The sequence below is a fragment of the Oncorhynchus nerka genome, linkage group LG2 (genome assembly GCF_034236695.1).
Source record: "Oncorhynchus nerka isolate Pitt River linkage group LG2, Oner_Uvic_2.0, whole genome shotgun sequence".
NCBI lineage: Eukaryota > Metazoa > Chordata > Actinopteri > Salmoniformes > Salmonidae > Oncorhynchus > Oncorhynchus nerka.
This window is the reverse complement of record NC_088397.1, coordinates 777,457-787,456: the sequence shown is the minus strand read 5'-3', so window position 1 is coordinate 787,456 and position 10,000 is coordinate 777,457. Positions and strand designations below refer to the sequence as shown.

Sequence of the window (10,000 nt, the reverse complement as noted above, 5' to 3'; positions counted from 1 at the left end):
GAGAGCAGTAACCAGCCCAGCCCAGTGGAGAGCAGTAACCAGCCCAGTGGAGAGCAGTAACCAACCCAGCCCAGTGGAGAGCAGTAACCAGCCCAGTGGAGAGCAGTAACCAGCCCAGTGTAACCAACCAGCCCAGTGAAAACCTACGATGTGTTGATGTCGTTGTTTTGTGGATGCTAGTGTGTAATGTGCGTTTATGTGGTTTTGTTTGTTTTATAATGACACACTAGTTGTCACATATTCAGCCCCAGACAGTCTTACATTACACTGCGATGCCGACCACTTCCAGAGTCAGGAAAACTATGCAGCGATTTCAGCCCCTTTTTCTCTTTCTGTTTTTAGCTCAAATGATTTCACTGCCGCTCTCCCCTCGTCCACCTCCATGTCCCCCTGAGGAATAAAACCTGATAAAACAGCCTGATTATTCCACCATGTTGTAGAGGGGAAAAGTCTTTGGGGAATGCATCTCAAATGGCACCCTATTCCCTATATAGTGCACTACTTTAGACTAGGGTTTCCCCAACCCATTCCTCAGCCCCTTCTCCTTAATGCAACCGCTGTGTCAGATTTCAAATCAACTTTACGGAAAAAGCACCCCATGCAATAATCTGAGTACAGCGCTCAGACATAAAAACAAGCCATACAGATACCCGCCATGTTGTGGAGTCAACAGAAGTCAGAAATAGCATTATAAATATTCACTTACCTTTGATGATCTTCATCAGAATGCACTCCCAGGAATCCCAATTCCACATTAAAAGTTTGTTTTGTTCGATAAAATCCTTAATTTATGTCCAAATACCTCCTTTTTGTTCACGCGTTTAGTTCACAAATCCAAATTCATGAGGCGCGAGCATTAGGTCCAGACGAAAGGACAGTAGAAACATGTCAAACGATGTATAGAATCAATCTTTAGGATGTTTTTAACACGAATCTTCAATAATGTTCCAACCGGAGAATTTCTTAGAAATACAAAGGAACGCAGGTCTCTCTCACGGGCACACGCGTGATCAGCTCACGGCCTTCTGCCAGACCTCTGGTAGAAACAGCTCTCATTCGCCCCCACTTCACAGTAGAAGCCTCAAACAAGGTCCTAAAGACTGTTGACATTCAGTGGAAGCCTTAGGAAGCGCAATCAGACCAAATTTACACTGTATCTTGGATAGGCAAAGAGTTGAAAAACTACAAGCCTCAGATTTCCCACTTCCTGGTTGGATTTTTTCTAAGGTTTTTGCCTGCCATATGAGTTCTGTCATACTCACAGACATCATTTAAACCGTTTTAGAAACTTCAGAGTGTTTTCTATCCAAATCTACTAATAATATGCATATCCTAGCATCTGGGCCTGAGTTGCAGACAGTTTACTCTGGGCAACCTTATTCATCCAAGCTACTCGATACTGCCCCTAGCCATAAGAAGTTTAAGCAGCGCTAGTGGTGATGTCATAACAAGTTACTGTCAAGAGGTTCCATCAAGTGGTGATGTCATAACAAGTTACTGTCAAGAGGTTCCATCAAGTGGTGATGTCATAACAAGTTACTGTCAAGAGGTTCCATCAAGTGGTGATGTCATAACAAGTTACTGTCAAGAGGTTCCATCAAGTGGTGATGTCATAACAAGTTACTGTCAAGAGGTTCCATCAAGTGGTGATGTCATAACAAGTTACTGTAAAGAGGTTCCATCAAGTGGTGATGTCATAACAAGTTACTGTAAAGAGGTTCCATCAAGTGGTGATGTCATAACAAGTTACTGTCAAGAGGTTCCATCAAGTGGTGATGTCATAACAAGTTACTGTCAAGAGGTTCCATCAAGTGGTGATGTCATAACAAGTTACTGTCAAGAGGTTCCATCAAGTGGTGATGTCATAACAAGTTACTGTAAAGAGGTTCCATCAAGTGGTGATGTCATAGAATGGAATTATTGAAACAATAAACATGAAAACAGTGGACAGTAACGAGAAAGGTTAGTATTTACAACAGACACGTTCACTGTGCTGCCAAGGACAAGACAAGTAGTTATCAGGTGTCTACTGTAGCTCCCTGTATATAAAGTGTAATATTGTCTGGCTCGTCTGGCTTGCTGTCTACTGGCTTACTGTCTACTGGCTTGCTGTGTGTCTGGCTTGCTGTGTACTGGCTTGGGAGGGAAGGAAGGAAGTGCCTCGTCTCAGACCTGTGGAAGGCAGGTGGGAGGAGGGAGGGGGAAAGGGGGAGGGAAGGAAGTGCCTCATCTCAGACCTGTGGAAAGCAGGTGGGAATGTTAATGTCTCTGTGTGATGGCCGCTGGTGGGGAGTGGACAGACTCTGGAATGAGGAAATACAGGGTGCATCAGATCTTCAACTGGGGGAGGGAGGAGAGGGAGGGAGGGAGGTGGAAAGGAGGGGGAGGGAGGAGAGGGAGGGAGGGAGGGAGGTGGAAAGGAGGGGGGAGAGGGAGGGAGGGGAGGTGGAAAGGAGGGGGAGAGGGAGGGAGGGAGGGAGGTGGAAAGGAGGGGGGAGGGAGGAGAGGGAGGGAGGTGGAAAGGAGGGGGGGAGAGGGAGGGAGGGAGGTGGAAAGGAGGGGGAGGGAGGAGAGGGAGGGGGAGGGAGGAGAGGGAGGGAGGGAGGGAGGAAGGGGGAGGAAGGGACAGACGTACCGCTAGGTATCTTATTATCTTCAATAATACAGTTTGTCCCTGCTATTATTTACAGCTACTGAGAGTATTCAGTGATTGTGCTTCGCTCTCTCCTCCCTGCTGGGGAAGACAGGTGGAGGGAGGCAATCTGCAACGCTTATTGTCATCTCCTGATAAAGCGTCAGGGGAAAGAGGGAACGAGAAAGAGAGAGAGATCAGGAGGAGGTGGGAAGGAGGTGCTGATGGGTGGATGGAGGGGAGAAGGGAGAGGAGGAGGGAAGGAGGTGCTGATGGATGGAGGGGAGAAGGGAGAGGAGGAGGGAAGGAGGGAAGGAGGTACTGATGGATGGATGGAGGGGAGAAGGGAGAGGAGGAGGGAAGGAGGTACTGATGGATGGATGGAGGGGAGAAAGGAGAGGAGGAGGGAAGGAGGTACTGATGGATGGATGGAGGGGAGAAGGGAGAGGAGGAGGGAAGGAGGTACTGATGGATGGATGGAGGGGAGAAAGGAGAGAAGGAGGGAAGGAGGTACCGATGGATGGATGGATGGAGGGGAGAAGGGAGAGGAGGTACTGATGGATGGAGGAGGGAAGGAGGTACAGATGGATGGATGGAGGGGAGAAGGGAGAGGAGGAGGGAAGGAGGTACTGATGGATGGATGGAGGGGAGAAAGGAGAGGAGGAGGGAAGGAGGTACTGATGGATGGAGGGAGGGGAGAAGGGAGAGGAGGAGGGAAGGAGGTACTGATGGGTGGATGGAGGGGAGAAGGGAGAGGAGGGGGGAAGGAGGTACTGATGGGTGGATGGATGGAGGGGAGAAGGGAGAGGAGGAGGGAAGGAGGTACTGATGGATGGATGGAGGGGAGAAAGGAGAGGAGGAGGGAAGGAGGTACTGATGGATGGAGGGAGGGGAGAAGGGAGAGGAGGAGGGAAGGGGTACTGATGGATGGATGGAGGGGAGAAGGGAGAGGAGGAGGGAAGGAGGTACTTATGGGTGGATGGAGGGGAGAAGGGAGAGGAGGAGGGAAGGAGGTACTGATGGATGGATGGAGGGGAGAAGGGAGAGGAGGAGGGAAGGAGGTACCGGTGGATGGAGGGAGAGGAGGAGGGAAGGGAGGTACTGATGGATGGATGGAGGGGAGAAAGGAGAGGAGGAGGGAAGGAGGTACTGATGGATGGAGGGAGGGGAGAAGGGAGAGGAGGAGGGAAGGGGGTACTGATGGATGGATGGAGGGGAGAAGGGAGAGGAGGAGGGAAGGGGAGGTACTTATGGGTGGATGGAGGGGAGAAGGGAGAGGAGGAGGGAAGGAGGTACTGATGGATGGATGGAGGGGAGAAGGGAGAGGAGGAGGGAAGGAGGTACCGGTGGATGGAGGGAGGGGAGAAGGGAGAGGAGGTACTGATGGATGGATGGAGGGAAAAGGGAGAGGAGGAGGGAAGGAGGTACCGATGGATGGAGGGGAGAAGAAGAGGAGGCAGGGGGGTATAGAGCGATACGGCAGGCAGCATTAGCGTACCAGGGTCGGTAGCGCCGTAGCGCTGACATGGCCCGTTTTATAACTTCATGTAAATGGTAAACTGCAGGAGAACTGTCATCTCATTTCATTCCACAATCTCTGTCTATGTTAATGATAAAATGGTTTACCTGACACACACACACACACACACGGCACTAACTCATGTGGAGAACACCTGTTGCTCAGGTTACCATTAGACTTTGTGCTTTTCTTTACGGTAAAGCAATGGAACATGGCCAGTATATGACCAGTCTATGAACAGTATATGAACAGTCTATGAACAGTATATGACCAGTCTATGAACAGTATATGAACAGTCTATGAACAGTCTATGAACAGTATATGACCAGTCTATGAACAGTATATGAACAGTCTATGAACAGTCTATGAACAGTATATGACCAGTCTATGAACAGTATATGAACAGTCTATGAACAGTATATGAACAGTCTATGAACAGTATATGAACAGTATATGAACAGTCCTTGAACAGTCTATGAACAGTCTATGAACAGTATATGAACAGTCTATGAACAGTCTATGAACAGTCTATGAACAGTATATGACCAGTCTATGAACAGTATATGAACAGTCTATGAACAGTCTATGAACAGTATATGACCAGTATATGAACAGTATATGAACAGTCTATGAACAGTCTATGAACAGTCTATGAACAATCTATGAACAGTCTATGAACAGTATATTAACAGTATATGAACAGTATATTAACAGTCTATGAACAGTCTATGAACAGTCTATGAACAGTATATTAACAGTATATGAACAGTATATGAACAGTCTATGAACAGTATATGAACAGTCTATGACCAGTCTATGAACAGTATATTAACAGTCTATGAACAGTATATTAACAGTCTATGAACAGTATATGACCAGTCTATGAACAGTATATTAACAGTCTATGAACAGTCTATTAACAGTCTATGACCAGTCTATGAACAGTATATTAACAGTCTATGAACAGTATATGACCAGTCTATGAACAGTATATTAACAGTCTATGACCAGTCTATGAACAGTATATGACCAGTCTATGAACAGTCTATGACCAGTCTATGAACAGTATATGACCAGTCTATGAACAGTATATTAACAGTCTATGAAAAGTCTATGAACAGTCTATGAACAGTATATGAATAGTCTATTAACTGTATTTGAACAATCTATGAACAGTCTATGAACAGTCTATGAACAGTACATTTACACATTTTGTGTTAATGGGGTCGCCCCTGACCTCTAAATGTCTCCTGACTGAACTCCTGACCTCTAAATGTCTCCTGACTGAACTCCTGACCTCTAAATGTCTCCTGACTGAACTCCTGACCTCTAAATGTCTCCTGACTGAACCCCTGACCTCTAAATGTCTCCTGACTGAACTATTGATCTCTAAATGGCTTCTGACTGAACTCCTGACCTCTAAATGGCTCCTGACTGAACTCCTGACCTCTAAATGTCTCCTGTCTAAACTCCTGACCTTTAAATGTCTCCTGACTTAACTATTGACCTCTAAATGTCTCCTGACTGAACTATTGACCTCTAAATGGCTCCTGACTGAACTCCTGACCTCTAAATGTCTCCTGTCTAAACTCCTGACCTCTAAATGTCTACTGACTGAACTATTGACCTCTAAATGCCTCCTGACTGAACTCCTGACCTCTAAATGGCTCCTGACTGAACTCCTGACCTCTAAATGGCTCCTGACTGAACTCCTGACCTCTAAATGTCTCCTGTCTAAACTCCTGACCTCTAAATGTCTCCTGACTGAACTCCTGACCTCTAAATGTCTCCTGACTGAACTATTGACCTCTAAATGGCTCCTGACTGAACTCCTGACCTCTAAATGTCTCCTGTCTAAACTCCTGACCTCTAAATGTCTCCTGACTGAACTATTGACCTCTAAATGTCTCCTGACTGAACTCCTGACCTCTAAATGTCTCCTGACTGAACTATTGAACTCTAAATGGCTCCTGACTGAACTATTGACCTCTAAATGTCTCCTGACTGAACTCCTGACCTCTAAATGTCTCCTGACTGAACTATTGACCTCTAAATGGCTCCTGCCTGAACTCCTGACCTCTAAATGTCTCCTGACTCAGAGGAATGGAAGATTAGTGTACACACCAGGGATGTAACATACGGGACATCATTGTTACAGGACACAGCTAAATACAGCCACTGGGGAATTAAAAACATTCCTCCCTCTCCCTCTTTATGTTCAACTGAATGTCATTTCAGAAACATCCTTTTTCACATGATTTGATATCTTTCTCGGTTTCAAGAGCAGAACCTACATGTGTTTGAGCTTGTAAATGTTACAGAATCATGTTGTGAATCATCTCCTCTAGGAGTCAGGTTGTCCAAACAAGTAGGAGTTGTGAATCATCTCCTCTAGGAGTCACTTGGTCCAAACAAGCAGGAGTTGTGAATCATCTCCTCTAGGAGTCACTTGGTCCAAACAAGCAGGAGTTGTGAATCATCTCCTCTAGGAGTCAGGTTGTCCAAACAAGCAGGAGTTGTGAATCATCTCCTCTAGGAGTCAGGTTGTCCAAACAGGCAGGAGTTGTGAATCATCTCCAAACAAGCCTCTCCCAGGAGTCAGGTTGTCCAAACAAGTAGGAGTTGTGAATCATCTCCTCTAGGAGTCAGGTTGTCCAAACAAGCAGGAGTTGTGAATCATCTCCTCTAGGAGTCAGGTTGTCCAAACAGGCAGGAGTTGTGAATCATCTCCTCTAGGAGTCAGGTTGTCCAAACAAGCAGGAGTTGTGAATCATCTCTCTAGGAGTCAGGTTGTCCAAACAAGTAGGAGTTGTGAATCATCTCTCTAGGAGTCAGGTTGTCCAAACAAGCAGGGAGTTGTGAATCATCTCCTCTAGGAGTCAGGTTGTCCAAACAAGCAGGAGTTGTGAATCATCTCCTCTAGGAGTCAGGTTGTCCAAACAAGCAGGAGTTGTGAATCATCTCCTCTAGGAGTCAGGTTGTCCAAACAAGCAGGAGTTGTGAATCATCTCCTCTAGGAGTCAGGTTGTCCAAACAAGCAGGAGTTGTGAATCATCTCCTCTAGGAGTCAGGTTGGCCAAACAAGTAGGAGTTGTGAATCATCTCCTCTAGGAGTCAGGTTGTCCAAACAAGTAGAAGTTGTGAATCATCTCCTCTAGGAGTCACTTGGTCCAAACAAGCAGGAGTTGTGAATCATCTCCTCTAGGAGTCAGGTTGTCCAAACAAGCAGGAGTTGTGAATCATCTCCTCTAGGAGTCAGGTTGTCCAAACAAGCAGGAGTTGTGAATCATCTCCTCTAGGAGTCACTTGGTCCAAACAAGCAGGAGTATTGAATCATCTCCTCTAGGAGAGTTCTGGTTCCTAAGACATTTTCTTTCATATATTATTTCCTATTCTTATTTGGTTTCAACACAGGTCTCATGTCAGGGATGGGTTGGAAGATGGATTCCTTTGTGAATTTAAATCAGCACAATTGATTGTATGCAAGTGATTCAGCATTATTTGGATGGACTTTCACTTTAGAAAGTCCCAGATATACCCAAATAAAGACAGTGGATCCTGAGGAGAGACGGAGAGGGAGGGAGCGAGAGGGAGGGGAGGGGAGGGAGATGGAGAGAGAGAGAGAGAGACGGAGAGAGAGAGAGATGAGAGAGAGAGAGACGGAGAGAGAGATGATGAGAGAGAGAGAGATGGAGAGAGACAGAGATGAGAGAGAGATGAGAGAGATGAAATGAGAGAGAGAGAGAGACAGAGAGAGAGACAGAGATAGAGAGATGAGAGAGACAGAGATAGAGAGAGAGAGAGACAGAGAGAGAGAGATGACATGGAGAGAGAGAGAGACGGAGAGAGAGACAGAGAGAGACAGAGAGAGAGAGAGATGAAAGAGAGAGAGATGGAGAGAGAGACAGAGAGAGAGAGAGAGAGAGAGATGAAAGAGAGAGAGAGAGAGATGAGAGAGAGAGATGAAAGAGAGAGAGATGAGAGAGAGACAGAGAGACAGAGAGAGAGATGAGAGAGAGAGATGGAGGGGGGAGAGAGAGAGCGAGAGAGAGAGATGGAGGTGGTCTGGGATTTGTTTTGTTTGTTTGGGTAAACCTTCCTGGAAACCAACAAAATAAAAGTTTAATTAACAAAGGTCTGTCTGACTCAAAGAGAAAAGAACAGCTCTTTGAATTATTTCATCCCCCAGAGACCCACATTCTTAGAAAAAAGGGCTCTCCTCGGCTGTCCAGGTAGAACCCTTTTTGGTTCCATGTAGAACCCTCTGTAGAAAAGGTTCTAGTTGCAACCAAAAAGGGTTCCTCTAAGGGTTCTCCTATGGGGACAGCCGAAGAACCCTTCAAGATTCAAGATGGCTCCTTTCCTTCTAAGAGTGCAGACGTGTGTGTGTGTGTGTGTGTGTGTGTGTGTGTGTGTGTGTGTGTGTGTGTGTGTGTGTGTGTGTGTGTGTGTGTGTGTGGAAAGAGAGAGGGTTTGTTTGGATGCATCATTGGGTAATACAAAATGGACTCTTAGTATTCGCTTCCATCTTGAGCATTCTCTCTCTCTCTCTCTCTCTCTGTGTCTCTCTGTCTCTCTCTCTCTCTCTCTCTCTCTCTGTGTCTCTCTCTCTCTCTCTCTGTGTCTCTCTGTCTCTCTGTCTCTCTCTCTGTCTCTCTCTCTCTCTGTCTCTCTCTCTCTCTCTCTCTCTCTCTCTCTCTCTGTGTCTCTCTGTCTCTCTCTCTCTCTCTCTCTCTCTCTCTCTCTCTCTCTCTTTCTCTCTCTCTCTCTCTGACGCTCTCTCTCTCAATTACATTAAATTCAAGGGGCTTTATTGGCATGGGAAACATGTGTTAACATTGCCAAAGCAAGTGAGGTAGATAATATACAAAAGTGAAATAAACAATAAAAATGAACAGTAAACATTACACATACAGAAGTTTCAAAACAATAAAGACATTACAAATGTCATATTATATATATACAGTGTTTTAACAATGTACAAATGGTTAAAGGACACAAGGGAAAATAAATAAGCATAAATGTGGGTTGTATTTACAATGGTGTTTGTTCTTCACTGGTTGCCCTTTTCTCGTGGCAACAGGTCACAAATCTTGCTGCTGTGATGTCACACTGTGGTATTTCACCCAGTAGATATGGGAGTTTATCAAAATTGGATTTGTTTTCAAATTCTTTGTGGATCTGTGTAATCTGAGGGAAATATGTCTCTCTAATATGGTCATACATTGGGCAGGAGGTTAGGAAGTGCAGCTCAGTTTCCACCTCATTTTGTGGGCAGTGAGCACATAGCCTGTCTTCTCTTGAGAGCCATATCTGTCTACGGTGGCCTTTCTCAATAGCAAGGCTATGCTCACTGAGTCTGTACATAGTCAAAGCTTTCCTTAAGTTTGGGTCAGTCACAGTGGACAGTTATTCTGCCACTGTGTACTCTCTGTTTAGGGCCAAATAGCATTCTAGTTTGCTGTTTTTTTGTTAATTTTTTCCAATGTGTCAAAGAATTAACTCTCTCTTTCTGTCTCTCTCTGTCTCTCTGTCACACTCTCTCTTCTGTCTCTCTGTCACACTCTCTCTCTGTCTCTCTCTCTGTCTCTCTCTCTGTCTGTCTCTCTCTGTCTCTGTCTCTGTCTCTGTCTCTCTCTCTGTCTCTGTCACACTCTCTCTCTCTCTCTCTCTCTGTCTCTGTCTCTGTCTCTCTGTCACTCTCTGTCTCTCTATGTCTCGGTTTCTGTCTCTCTGTCTCTCTCTCTCTCTGTCTCTCTCTGTCTCTCTCTCTGTCTCTGTCTCTGTCTCTGTCTCTCTCTCTGTCTCTGTCACACTCTCTCTCTCTCTCTCTCTCTGTCTCTGTCTCT

At 45.7% G+C, this 10,000-nt stretch overlaps 1 pseudogene; it reads left to right on the top strand.

Moving 5' to 3' along the window:
• The window catches only part of LOC135572488 (ephrin type-A receptor 6-like), a 270,050-nt pseudogene that overhangs the window by 81,757 nt on the left and 178,293 nt on the right, over window positions 1-10,000 (top strand).